General features: G+C 45.3%; 1 long non-coding RNA gene across 1 annotated transcript in view; it reads right to left on the bottom strand.

The window, feature by feature from the left end:
• The window catches only part of LOC115067866, a 33,965-nt gene that overhangs the window by 20,495 nt on the left and 467 nt on the right, over window positions 1–13,003 (bottom strand). The window lies entirely within an intron of this gene.

Genomic DNA, 13,003 nt, shown 5'->3' with positions numbered 1-13,003 from the left:
GGGATTTTTGTGTACTAGTGCAGCTGGTTCCCCATCTATACCATAGAACAGACATAGAAATGGAAACCAGAGTCTCAGAAGAGTCTAGACCTCATAGGGCCATAGGAGCCACTGCAGTTGTCTTGTCTTCTCTACTCAGGGTCAGGGTAACCACTGCAACTGGTCTGGGGGCTTCAGCACTAGTCCTCCATGATAAAAATTATCACTTTCTATACAGGCCATAGACTTAGACATACAATCATTAGAAACATCTATCCACCACCTTGAAGACTCTATCCTCTTTAGCTGAGATAACCTTACAAAATAGGAGAGGGCTGGATTTACTTTTTCTAGAAAAAGGAGGATTCTCTGTTGTCCTAGGGGAACAGTGCTGTTTCTGTGTTAATCACTCAGGAGTTATAAAACAGTCTTTGGCTGTGGTCCGTAAAAGACTTAAGGAAAGAGAAAATGAATGACTAAATCAACAAAAATGGTACGAATCCCTATTTGACTCTCCCCAATGGTTAACAAGTTTGATCTCAGGAATAGTCAGACCTCTCCTCTTACTCCTGTTAGCAGTCACCTGTGGCCCCTGTATTCTTAATGCATTGCTCAAATTCATCTGAGAATGGATACAGACAGTCCAACTGATGGTATTGCGTTTGCAGTATTCTCATTTTAATTGAGACCCTGAGCCTTACGACAATATAGAAATGGTTCCACCACCCTAAATGCACCGTCTAACCGCTTCTTTCCACTTCTGTAATTTGCTTGGCTTAAAGATTTAACTCTTGCCATAACTCTAGGGGGGGGATGAAGAGCCAGAATGCTCTGACTCCATTTTGGCTAGCTTCTTTAGACAAGCCCAGACAAGCTCAAGCATATTGTACATGTAAAAGCCTTGTAAGGTATGAACAAAATCTTCTGCCTCTAAAAGATATTAGTCAGCACATTCCAATGCCCTGAAGACAGCCCCTACCAATCAAGACTTTCCCCGTACACAAGATATGGGGACATCCAATTAAGTCTTTCCCCGTATACAGGATATGGGGACATCCAATTATTTTAAAAAATGTTTGGCGCACGCAGATTTCTGTGGAGTGCCCCAATAAATGCTCCTGCCTGCTACTGTTCGGGGCCAGACTCCATATTTGGCTCATGGAGTCTGTGCCCAGCTAGCCACCTTTTGGTTATCTTTTTTTCTCTTTAAATTCTTAAACTTTTCTATAATCTTTTTGGGTATCTGTGGGAATTATTCTCGATTCTCGAACCCTAACAAGTCTTTGTGTGTTGCTCAGGCTGGCCTTGAACTTGCCATACAACTTACTTTATTCAAACACAGCCTTCTGTCCTCATCCACGGGTTCCACATCCATGGAGCCAACCAACCACAAATGGAAACTACAAAGGAAGAAAGTAGTAGCTGTATTGAATATGTACAGCCGCTTTTCTTTCTGTTACTACCTAAATGATAAAACAATATCATTCACACAGTATTTACTTTGTATTAGAAATCATAAGCAATGTGGGGGGGTGCAGATTTGAAGTACATGAAAGTGTGTGCCTACTTCCATGCAAATGCTGTTGTTTTATAGAGAAGACTCAAACCTCTAAGGATTCTGGTATCTGCTGGAATCCTGGGGACCCCACACAGGTACAATGGGGTGGCTACATTCTTTCCATTTGTTCCATTTTGGTCTTTTGGGGGAGAGTGACAGAAGTCTCCATGTGCTTGCAGAAGTAACGGTGACAGTCTAACCAGGGGAGGCTGTCAGTCACCTCAGATGAGCTGTAGTCTCTGAGGCAGGATGAGCACACAGCCGCCAGGCAAATGGCTCAGTGGTTGCACAATAAAAGGATGTGGCAAACAGAATAAAGCCAGACCTGGGAAATAATAAGGAAAGAAACTACAGGGAGCTAGGAAAAGATGCAAGAAAAGTTGTTCTCATCAATATGGAACAGACTTCTCTGCATGGGAGATTAAAAAAACAAACCAGGTAATCCATGTGCCTCAGATCCACCCTGTACCAGGATCACTCAAAACAATGGAGCAGGGTCCTGGCTTCTTTCTGAGCTCCTTGCCTCTGGGTTCTTCTGGCTCCCAACTGGTCCTCTTCCCTACCCCCATCCCACACTTCCCAACAGAGTGTGAAAAGATAACCAGTGAGCTGAGCAAAGTCCTTACTCGAGAGCTGATAAACAAAGACAAAATGTCCAAGCAGGAACTAATATGAGTGCTGGGTGGCCAACAGGAAGAGATACCAAGCTGAACAGGAAAGTGATTGCTGGAAAGGGAAGTGCCCGGTGACCTGTGACCTGGCCTGGAATGCTCAGAGGAGGGATTCTATCATCTTGGTGAGCTCTGCCTGTGAGAACCCTGCTCACCAGGGGTCTGGATGACTGCCTGATGCAATGCAGAGCACATGGATGTGGGAAGTTTGCAGAGTTCTATCTGGAAGCCTTCATCCCTGAATAGTCCATCTGTTCTCACGTGCTCGCAGTAACAATGACCCAGCAGCTGCCGTAGATGGTTGTGTGATTGGCAGCAACACATGAAAGAGGCTGAAGAAGCTAAAATTGTTACCAAAGCATCAGTAACCCCAGAGATCTGAAGACAAAGTCCTCCCTCTAGGACTCTGTCTGTCCAGCCAACCCGCCCCACCTTCCCCATGAGATAGAGATGCCCAGAAAGGCTTTCCCAGAACTGAGCAGCAAGCACACCAGTTCCCCCGCTGCACCAGCTCCTAAATGGACTGAAGAGATGATGAGGGAGGGATTCAAGGAGCTACGGAAATGGTGTTTCCCTGGAGCCCCTTTGCTGGTAGCCAGAAATGATGGTGACATGGACTCCAGTGTGGCCCAGACCCCTCCTCCCCTCCACATCCTTATAGGGACCCTGCCAGTGCAGGGTGCCAACACCCAGCAAACTCTACTTGGGGAAATGATGACAAAGTCACCCACTTGCTATAGTTTAGGTGTGGAATGTTCCCCAAAGGTTCCCAATGAAAGATCTGGTGGCCAGTCTGGGATACAATTGGAAGATGGTGGGACTTTTAGAAGGTGGGACTTAGTGGGGAGGTTAGGGCATTGGAGACATGCCCATAAAAGGAATATTCTCATTTCCCAATGATTATGAAGTGAGCAGCTTTGCTCCTCCACACACTCCCCTTCATGATGTTCTGCCTCTGCCCAGGCCCAAAGGACTCAAGTAATCATGGGATGAGGCTTCTAGAATGGTGGGCCAAAATGAACCCTTCCTTCTTGAAGCTGTGTTACCCGAGGTGTTTGTCACAGTGATGGACACATCATACCATAGCTTCCTGGGTGTATTTGTTCTTGAGAATCCCAACCCTTCCCCTACTAGGCTCCAGCATGCCCTGTCCTCCTGAATGTTGTGTGCACAAGGCTGTCAATGAGCCAACTATTACAGAGGAACACAGAGCACAGGTTCTTCCCCACGGTCTCTGGCAGAATTTTTTTGACCTCCAGTGGGACTCTTTCAGACCGTTACCCACGCACCTCCAGATTCCGGCACAATTACTTAAGCCCCTCACCCACCTCCACTTCCTTGTTCCATACTGCTCTGACTAACATCTACTTTCCTGATCAGAAAACTAACAAAGATTACATATTGTTAATCACAAAATCCATCCCATTCATTCACGACTCTGTCTTCTCCTCCCCTACGGTGTTCATATTGTGTGTGACAAAGGAAAGCCTCATTTATAAACTGCAGAAGCAGCAGTTTCCCTCAGAATGGAAACCTTGTGGCTTCTACAGCAGAGGGCTCATCCACACACCCCACAGACAGAAGGGCCAGGGAGAGGGGATGAGTCAGCCAGAGCCCTCCATCCTTTCCGCCCCTCCATCCTCCCACTGACCTCTCAGTGCTTCCTCCACTCACAGCGACATCACCTGGGACAAGACAAGAGCTCTCATCCACAGGTGGGCAGGAAGCTCATAAAACTCTGCCCTGCTGGAGTGAGCATTGGCCCCAGGTGCTGATGGGACCGTCTGTTCTTTGTAACTAAGCAACAGCTTGCTCTTCTTCCCATCTAGTTTGAAGGCTGGAAATGTTTCCTAGGAAATGGCGTGAGAGGGAGACTAAAAGCAGGGAGAGGTCTGACATATGGGTGAGCTGACTAGCGCAGCAGCCATGCCGGGCCTCTCTCCTGAGGACCTCAAACTACTACAAAGAACAAAAGGCAGACTGTCCATGACCTTGAAATGACTTTGACCTTGAGTCTGTGATGCTGGAGCTGAGCCACATCCTCTGTAAGTAGGAAATGTCACCACAAAACACGTAAGGAATTGGAGACAGAATGCAGGAACCCCAGAAGTGAGAGCCCACTCTGATTTGTTTCCTACATTTTAAGAAAATGAGAGTACATTGAAGGTTTGTTTTTCAGTAGAAGGCTTAATAACGTAGGAGAATGTGAATCACACATTGTATTTTAGTAATTTTAAAACTTTTTATTAGTGTGTGTGCCACAGTGTATGTGCAGAGATCAGAGGACAACTTTCACAAATCAGTTCTATCCTTCTACCACGCAGGGATCGAACTCAAGCCATCAGGTTTGAGCCATCTCACAGGACCTACATTTTAAACACTATCAAAGCACTATATTGTGAAAATTATAGATGAAGTATAGGACGAAGTTTTATATATATGTGTGTGTGTATGTGTGTGTGAGAGAGAGAAAGACATTGAATATCATTATTATTTTTGAATAGTCAGGTTTTAAGTTATTGTATTTTCATTCTTGAATTTTTTCAAATGTTCCTCAATAAAACTAGATTGTATCTGTGATTAGAAAATAAACAAATATTAAAGGTACTTTGTCAAAGAGAAAGATGTTTTACCTGGTAGAAGTAAGACTTTACCCCACCTCCCCTGTGGCTTGTTATCCTGACTGGAAGACACACTTTAACCCCATGAGTTCAAACTCAGAGGCTTCCTTCCCAAACTCATTCCTCCTAGTGCTTCTGGTCCCAGTGATTCACCTTCCAGTGACATGAGGAGAAGCACGCCTCTCCTTCTAGCCCCTATCCAATGGGACCGCACCTGAATACTGACACCATAAAGCTGCTTCTGCTGCCTCTGCCAGAGTGGTACCCTCTGGCTCTGTGTTGCCTGGCCAGTTCAAAGCATGCCGGCTGTCTGAAATGCACCCTGTCCCTCTCACAGATAGACCAGCCATGTCTCTTCATTGAGCACACACTCCATGTCCCTTTCTTTGCGCTCACCATTGTCTTTCTGAAATCATCATCTATCTTAAAGGTCTTCAATACTAATTCCAGTTTTCCCCAGGGAAAGTAATCACTTTTAAATTTTCTTTACTGATGTTTCTTAGGGTCTAATGAAGTACCTTTGCTTATTCATTCTTGTTGAAAGGATAAGCATATGCATGCCTTTCCCTAGCACCAGATAAAATTTCACAGAATGAAGTTAGACTAACTGTAAATAATCTGAATACTAATCAAGTTGACTGGAGACTGAACTGCCTCCCTACAGGGAGCACTGAGGCAGACATGGCTGGGGCCATGTAGGAAACCCTGCTGGGGCTTCCTGACAGCACCAGCTAAGGAGTCTATTATACTCAGAGGTACTGAGGGAAACAGACAGTTGCCCTACAGTCAAGGTCAATGGGAATGAAGAACAAAGGCTTCACAAACAGACATGATTCTTTCCTGACTGGGGTGGGGGCACTTGATACTTCAGAGAGGAAAGTATCAATGGTGTTGGAGAGAATGAGGGGTGGTACAGGCAGATAGGAGTCAGGATAAACTAGCTGTTGCTGTGTCATGTCACATGTCTTCACACTCCAGTCCTCAAAGTACTCACTCATGTGGCTGTTGGCATTATGTGTCCACCAGACACCCTGGCTGGACAAAGGTATGTGATCAGGACTCTGACACTGACCTACACCCTGTCTCCTCCTTAGATGCAGCTGTAGGGTGGTATTATTGAGAACAGTGACCACAGAGAGCAGATATGGCCTGTCGTGAGGAACCAAGCCCATTGTTTCATCACTGCAATGGTTAGTGTTAACTGACAGCCTGACAAGATCTAGAATCACCTGGAAGATGGGCCTCTGGGCATGCCTGTGGTGGATTAGCTGATGAAGTTCATTGAGGTGGGAAGGCCCTGTGGGTGGCACCATTCCCTGACTGGGATCCTGGAATGGAGAGAGGGAGCTGAGCACCAGCATTCATTCCTCTCTGCTGCCTGATTGTGGATGTGATGTGACCAGCAGCTTTAAGCCATTGCTGCCTTGGCTTCCATGCATGATGAACTATACTTTGGACTGTGAGCCAAAAGAAACCCTCTCTCCCTTAAGTCACTTCTGTGGGAGTATTTTATTACCACAACAGAAAAGACACTAAAACAGTTGCCACCTGGCCTCAGTCTTTTCAGTCTGAGTTCTCTGGTGTCCTGGGTCCTGTGTATTTGGAGATGCAGCGAAACACACTAAGGGCAAAATCTGTAAGAATACCCTGGGAATTCAAAGACTGTGACTTGATATATGAGGAAAGACCACCATGATAAGAACCAGAGGCAATGGTCAGAGAATTGTTGGAGTGACAGGTTTTCCTCATTGTCCACAGTGAATCAGATCTTCCTGATACATACTATAAATCATTCGAATCATGGCACCAGGGGCACAGGGAGGACATGCTGGGTGCATGGCATGGGGTCATGAAGCTGGGTGTATGGCATGGGGAGTGGGAACAGCATTGCAGTGCAGCTGAGTGCCATGTGCAGGCTTTTATGGCTAAAGTGCAGGAAGAACAGATAACCAGTAGGGACCCATAGTTGCAGGGTCATTAGGAAAAATTCAGCACCATATCACCTTATACTGTTTTTGTCACTAGTCAGTGATAAGATCCATACATGGCGGGGGTTCCATAAGATTATAATGGAGCTGTCCTATTGCCCAGTGATGTCACAGCTGTCATAATAATGCCACAGCCATCATTTGTCTCCTTAGTTCAAAACCTATGTGTTTGTGATGATACTGAATAAGCAAACCCCCTCTGAAACCAGTTCTATAAAAATATAAAGAGCCTTGGGGCTGGAGAGATGGCTCAGCAGTTAAGAGCACTGACTGCTCTTGCAGAAGACCTGGGTTCAGTTCCCAATACTCATATGGTATCTAACAACTGTCCTTAACACCAGTGTAGGGGATCTAACACTCTTTTCTAGTATCTGTGGGCATCACATGATATGAGTGTATTTACATACATGTAGGCAAAACACTTATACATGTAAGAATAGATAAATAATGTTTACTTTAAAACAGCATGCTCATACATTCAGGCAGCAGCCTCATGAACATTGAACTTGGCACAATTCTTGATTGCAATTCACCAAGTGATTGACACTTGAACCTTCTAAGTTTGTCTGTTGTACTCTATGATGTTGACCCAATGACAAAAATCACCTCCTAATGTATCTCTCAGGACATGTCTGTCTTCAACGATTGTACAAGAAAGCCATTTGAACAAAGAGGGTCCGAAGACCGCAGGAGAGGCAGGCCTCTGTAGACCTATATCTAAGTCCCCCACTTGGACAGAGGCCTTTGCAGGATTATGGTCAGCTCTGTTAAAAGTCCTTAGGATGAACAAAGCTAGATCTCAGGTTTCTGCCCGTTCTTCTAGACAAATTCTATCTGTCAGAGTATTTGACTCATCAAAATTTGAACTCACGAGAGGCCGAGGAGACAACTAACAAATTGTCAGTATTATAAATGATGACCCAGTGAGCAGCCCATATGACAGGGAGAGGGATCAAAAAGCTGAAAAAGATAAAGGACTTAAAATATAATAAACACTATTATTATTTTTACTTACGTGTATGTGTGTATCTGTGCAGGGGTTTGTGTACATGAGTGCAGTGCCCTCAGAGGCCAGAAGTGTCAGATCCCCCCAGAGCTGTGAGTTACCCAACATGGGTTCTGGGAACCAAACTCAGGTCTTCTGCAAGAGCAGTAAGTGCTTTTAACTGATGAGCCATCTGTCCAGTCGTTAATAAATATTCTTAAAGAGACAAGAGAGGGCATCGATGACATAAAACATAGTCAGAAGAATATTTACAGAAGCGAGTAGAATTACTGGGCAAGAAAAGTATGAGTAGAAATATTTATGGATCATGTTGTCAGCGGCCGTAGCTAGGGAAGGCAACAAGCACCGAGACATCAAGGAGTGAGGTCACTGGGCATTGCAACTCGCCCTGGCCACCTGCATCACCAGAGAGGATCATACTACAAATCTCCAGGCCAAGAAGAGATCAAATTTCAGAGTACGGCTTCTGCTGAATGCTTTGGCTTGCACACCAACACAAAGTCAAAAAACCGCGGGTCAAACTGTGAAAGCCAAGTGTGTACACCCTGGGTTGAGAAACTAATGAGTTGAGCAATATCTATAAAAGATCCATGAAACTGGGCCTGCTGTGCTTACACACAAAGCCACAGGTGTCGTGAGATTCACCAAACACTGCCTAAAAAGCTAAGTGTGTTCACGGTGGAGAGCCAACCACTTGTGGGGTTATACTGCCAACTTCACCAGCACATCTGTATGGGATTCCCTTGAGGATTTCCATGACGGAACTCTCTGTGGCAGTGGAGGGGAAGGATCTAGTGTTTGAAGAGGGATGCAGAATGCACAAGAAGCAAAACTAGACGCACAAAAAGCCAGAGGGTGACACTTACATACCATGACCATAGTAGCTTCTGCAGAGATGTGCTCTGAGATGCTCCATAATTGCTGAAACTCACGTACGCTGTGCTTTTTCCTATGCAAACATACTTGTGGTAAAGTCAAGAGCTTTTGCCTTTTCAGTTAAAGGAAGCACTTTACAGCTTTCTGCCATTCCAAATTGCCAGTATCACTACTCTTAATAATGGCTTTAGGGACATTATTAGGCAAAATCAGGATCACTTGAGCACAGACACCACAAATGTGGCAGTCAATCTGATAACTAAGACAGCTGCTAAATGACTAATGGTAGCCAGCATGCACAGCATGGGTACACAGGACAAAGGATGATTCCCATGCTGGGCAGAATGGAATGGAACCACCCAAGGTTTTATCACTCTACTCAGAAGAGCACACAATTTAAAACATGAATTTTTCACTTCTAGAAATTTATTTTTTTAAAGATTTTATTTTTAATATAGATGTATATGTGTATGTGTGTGTGTGTGTGTGTGTGTGTGTGTGTGTGTGTGTGTGTGCAGGTTCCCATGGAATCCAGAAGAAAGCATCAGATCCCCTGGAACTGGAATTACAGGTTCTAGAGTTACAGCACTGTAACACACTTGACAGTGTGGGAATCAGCATGCCCAGTGTCCTGCAGACATCTTCACCTTAGACTGCCAGCCTCTGAGACTGTGATGGCTGAGTTTCTGGGTTTACACCAGTGTGACTCAGCCCTGACACTTTGTCACAGCAGCCCCAAGCAGGTGAGTGCTAGGACCTTCTTTCCCTGAGCACCCAAGACACCAAGTGCTCCAGGTGAAATGGAGAGGCCACTGTCCTGCGCCTGCTGTTACTAACTAACCACTGGAATTGGTCCTGAGATGGACAGCAGGTTGCTAAGGAGGGGAGGAAGGAGATGATTGAGAGAGAGACAGAGAGAGACAGAGACAGTTTATGGATGAGGCTGGGGGAGATCCCCTCCCCCACCTCCACAAGGTAGAGCACATGCATCAGCTTCCACAGGTCTGGAGGAGACTCCTCCATCTCTCCCTGGCACTATGTACTCCAGGAAAAACCTGGGCAGGCCACTGTGGTGGTCTTGGGCTAATTCCTGCTGAGGACACACTTGGGCTAGATATTGACAACAGAAACTCTGAATGCTCAAACTCTGTTCTGTGCAGTGGCTGCCGTGAAGGCCTTCTCCAAACACCGGCCAGGTTTTCAAATCTCCACCATACCCCCAGAACCCTAATTCTCCCATAAATGGATCAGACAGACCTTAGCCTCTACCACGTGCCCCAAGAATTCAGAGCTAGGTGGGCTGAGCAGGCTCCTTTGCAGCTCCCCATACCTGAGGTTTCCTTCCAGCCCTTTGTTGTCCCTGTGGGAAGTCCTCAGGCTGTGCCATCCCAGCTAAGCAGACACCTGGAGCCATGGGGTGTGGGGACACTCAAATCCCCCAAGGCAAACAGACTCAAATGAAAGGAATATTGAATCTTGCTTCTTGTTTTCACTTAAAACACTCTTCTGACTTTTTTCTAGTTCCCTGTCTAGAACTTGTAATGCTAATTACTCTTGCCTTTACTCCTCCTTCACATCTTCTATTCATGATTCAAGGACTTTTTTTCCCCTTAGAGATAAGAGTTATGCAATTTAGGAGTCTTTTAGACAGACCCACTGAAGGGGTACTCCAATTGCCTCACCCTATGTCCCTGTTCAGCATGGAAGAAGCTAGAGTGGTCTGCATCCCTGTTCCCAATGGCAATTTGGGTAACCCCTTCAGAGGATGGCGTGATAAGAATAGGAGGTACGAATTGGCTAGGCAGTTAGGGTAAAATGACCCCAAAGAAAAGTAGCCAGTTTCTTGACTAAAAGTCAAAATGTCCTTGGGACTGTTAGCAACATACTCTGTTCCAAAAGCCAAAAACGTCAAAAAGTATTTGGGAACTTGTATCTACTCCTTAAAAGATTTTAGAGTTACCTCTTCAAAGGAGGGGATGTTAGAGTACTCAAAAGCCCCATAAAAATAATAAATGAAGCCGGGTGTGGTGGTGCATGCCTGTGGTCCCAGCACTTGAGAGGCAGAGACAGAAGGATCTCTGTGAGCTCAAGGCCAGCCTGTCTACATGGTGAGTTCCAGGACAGCTGGGGCTACAGGGAGACCCTGCTTCAAAAAGAGAAAGAAAGAAAGAAAGAAAGAAAGAAAGAAAGAAAGAAGGAAGGAAGGAAGGAAGGAAGGAAGGAAGGAGAAAGAAAAGAAAGAAAAAAGTGACGGGGAGGTATGGGAGATGTTGGAAGGGAGGAGAGGGCATGGATTTGATCAAAACACCTTATATGCATGTATGAAATTCTCAGTAAGGTTTTTGTAAAAGTTAAAAAAAAAAGATTAGAAAAGTGAAGGAAGTTTTTAGAAATTTTTCCAAACTTTTAAACTTCTGGTAAGACTGATATTATCTCCTCTGTATGTTGTGTTTTCCTCAAACCTAAGAGGCTTCGCTTTGGAAAACCTGTTGTACATTTTCTCAGAGAAATGCCAGACGAGTATTCATTAGTGCTGGTCACATGGCCACATCTACATTTGATGTGTCAGGAAGGGTTCTTCAGTGACAGTGATAAATAACAGTTTAATTGAAAACAGATCATCTCTGCATCAGAAAAGAATACACATCTCCATTACTATTAGCAGTAAAAATATCCATTTCAAAAATCCAGTAACTTTTTGATAGTCTAATAAAAGTCTTAGAAATGATACTTACTATAATATTTTCAAAACAAACTATTGTATAAATACAAATAATGTTTTAAACTGCTTTGTCAGTAAAGTCATTTTATGATAGATCAATAAATCACTTGTATAATGGTTTAAAAAAAAGTGCAGTTCAAGCCAAGGATAATGGCACAGGCCTTTAATCACAGCACTTGGAAAGCAGAGACAGGCAGATCTCTATGAGTGATCTCTACAGAGTGAGGTCCAGGTCATCCTGGGCTACAGAGAGACCCTGTCCCAAACAAAACAAAACAAACAAAACAAACCTAAACTAAAAAGGGGAAATTCAGCCTTTTCTTAAAAATCTCAATGAAAATTCAAATGTATACTTTCCTAGTTTAGAATTGTTTTTTAAGCGAAAACAAGAAGCAAGATTCAATATTCCTTTCATTTGAGTCTGTTTGCCTTGGGGGATTTGAGTGTCCCCACACCCCATGGCTCCAGGTGTCTGCTTAGCTGGGATGGCACAGCCTGAGGACTTCCCACAGGGACAACAAAGGGCTGGAAGGAAACCTCAGGTATGGGGAGCTGCAAAGGAGCCTGCTCAGCCCACCTAGCTCTGAATTCTTGGGGCACGTGGTAGAGGCTAAGGTCTGTCTGATCCATTTATGGGAGAATTAGGGTTCTGGGGGTATGGTGGAGATTTGAAAACCTGGCCGGTGTTTGGAGAAGGCCTTCACGGCAGCCACTGCACAGAACAGAGTTTGAGCATTCAGAGTTTCTGTTGTCAATATCTAGCCCAAGTGTGTCCTCAGCAGGAATTAGCCCAAGACCACCACAGTGGCCTGCCCAGGTTTTTCCTGGAGTACATAGTGCCAGGGAGAGATGGAGGAGTCTCCTCCAGACCTGTGGAAGCTGATGCATGTGCTCTACCTTGTGGAGGTGGGGGAGGGGATCTCCCCCAGCCTCATCCATAAACTGTCTCTGTCTCTCTCTGTCTCTCTCTCAATCATCTCCTTCCTCCCCTCCTTAGCAACCTGCTGTCCATCTCAGGACCAATTCCAGTGGTTAGTTAGTAACAGCAGGCGCAGGACAGTGGCCTCTCCATTTCACCTGGAGCACTTGGTGTCTTGGGTGCTCAGGGAAAGAAGGTCCTAGCACTCACCTGCTTGGGGCTGCTGTGACAAAGTGTCAGGGCTGAGTCACACTGGTGTAAACCCAGAAACTCAGCCATCACAGTCTCAGAGGCTGGCAGTCTAAGGTGAAGATGTCTGCAGGGCACTGGGCATGCTGATTCCCACCTGCAATCTCAGTACTCTTGAGACTGAGACAGGAGGATTGCCAGTAATTTGAGGCCGCCCTGAGTAACAGAGGGAAAACCCTGTCTCAAAGAAACAGTTGTACCAGTGAGGTGGTATAGCAAATACAAGTTTTTGCTGCCAAAGTTTGGCCCCTGGGGCCCTCAAGGTAGAGGGAGAGAACTAGCAACCCAGAGTTGTTCTCTAGCCTCCACACCATGTCACACATAGGTGCACACACACACACACACACACACACACACACACACGCAAAATTAAGTAAATATGGGGCCGAGGAAATGGTTCAGTCAGTAAAGGGC

This window comes from Nannospalax galili, unplaced genomic scaffold (genome assembly GCF_000622305.1).
Source record: "Nannospalax galili isolate Female #2095 unplaced genomic scaffold, S.galili_v1.0 scaffold367, whole genome shotgun sequence".
Classification (NCBI taxonomy): domain Eukaryota; kingdom Metazoa; phylum Chordata; class Mammalia; order Rodentia; family Spalacidae; genus Nannospalax; species Nannospalax galili.
Note: the sequence above shows the minus strand (reverse complement) of the source record. Positions and strands in the feature narration are given on the sequence as shown.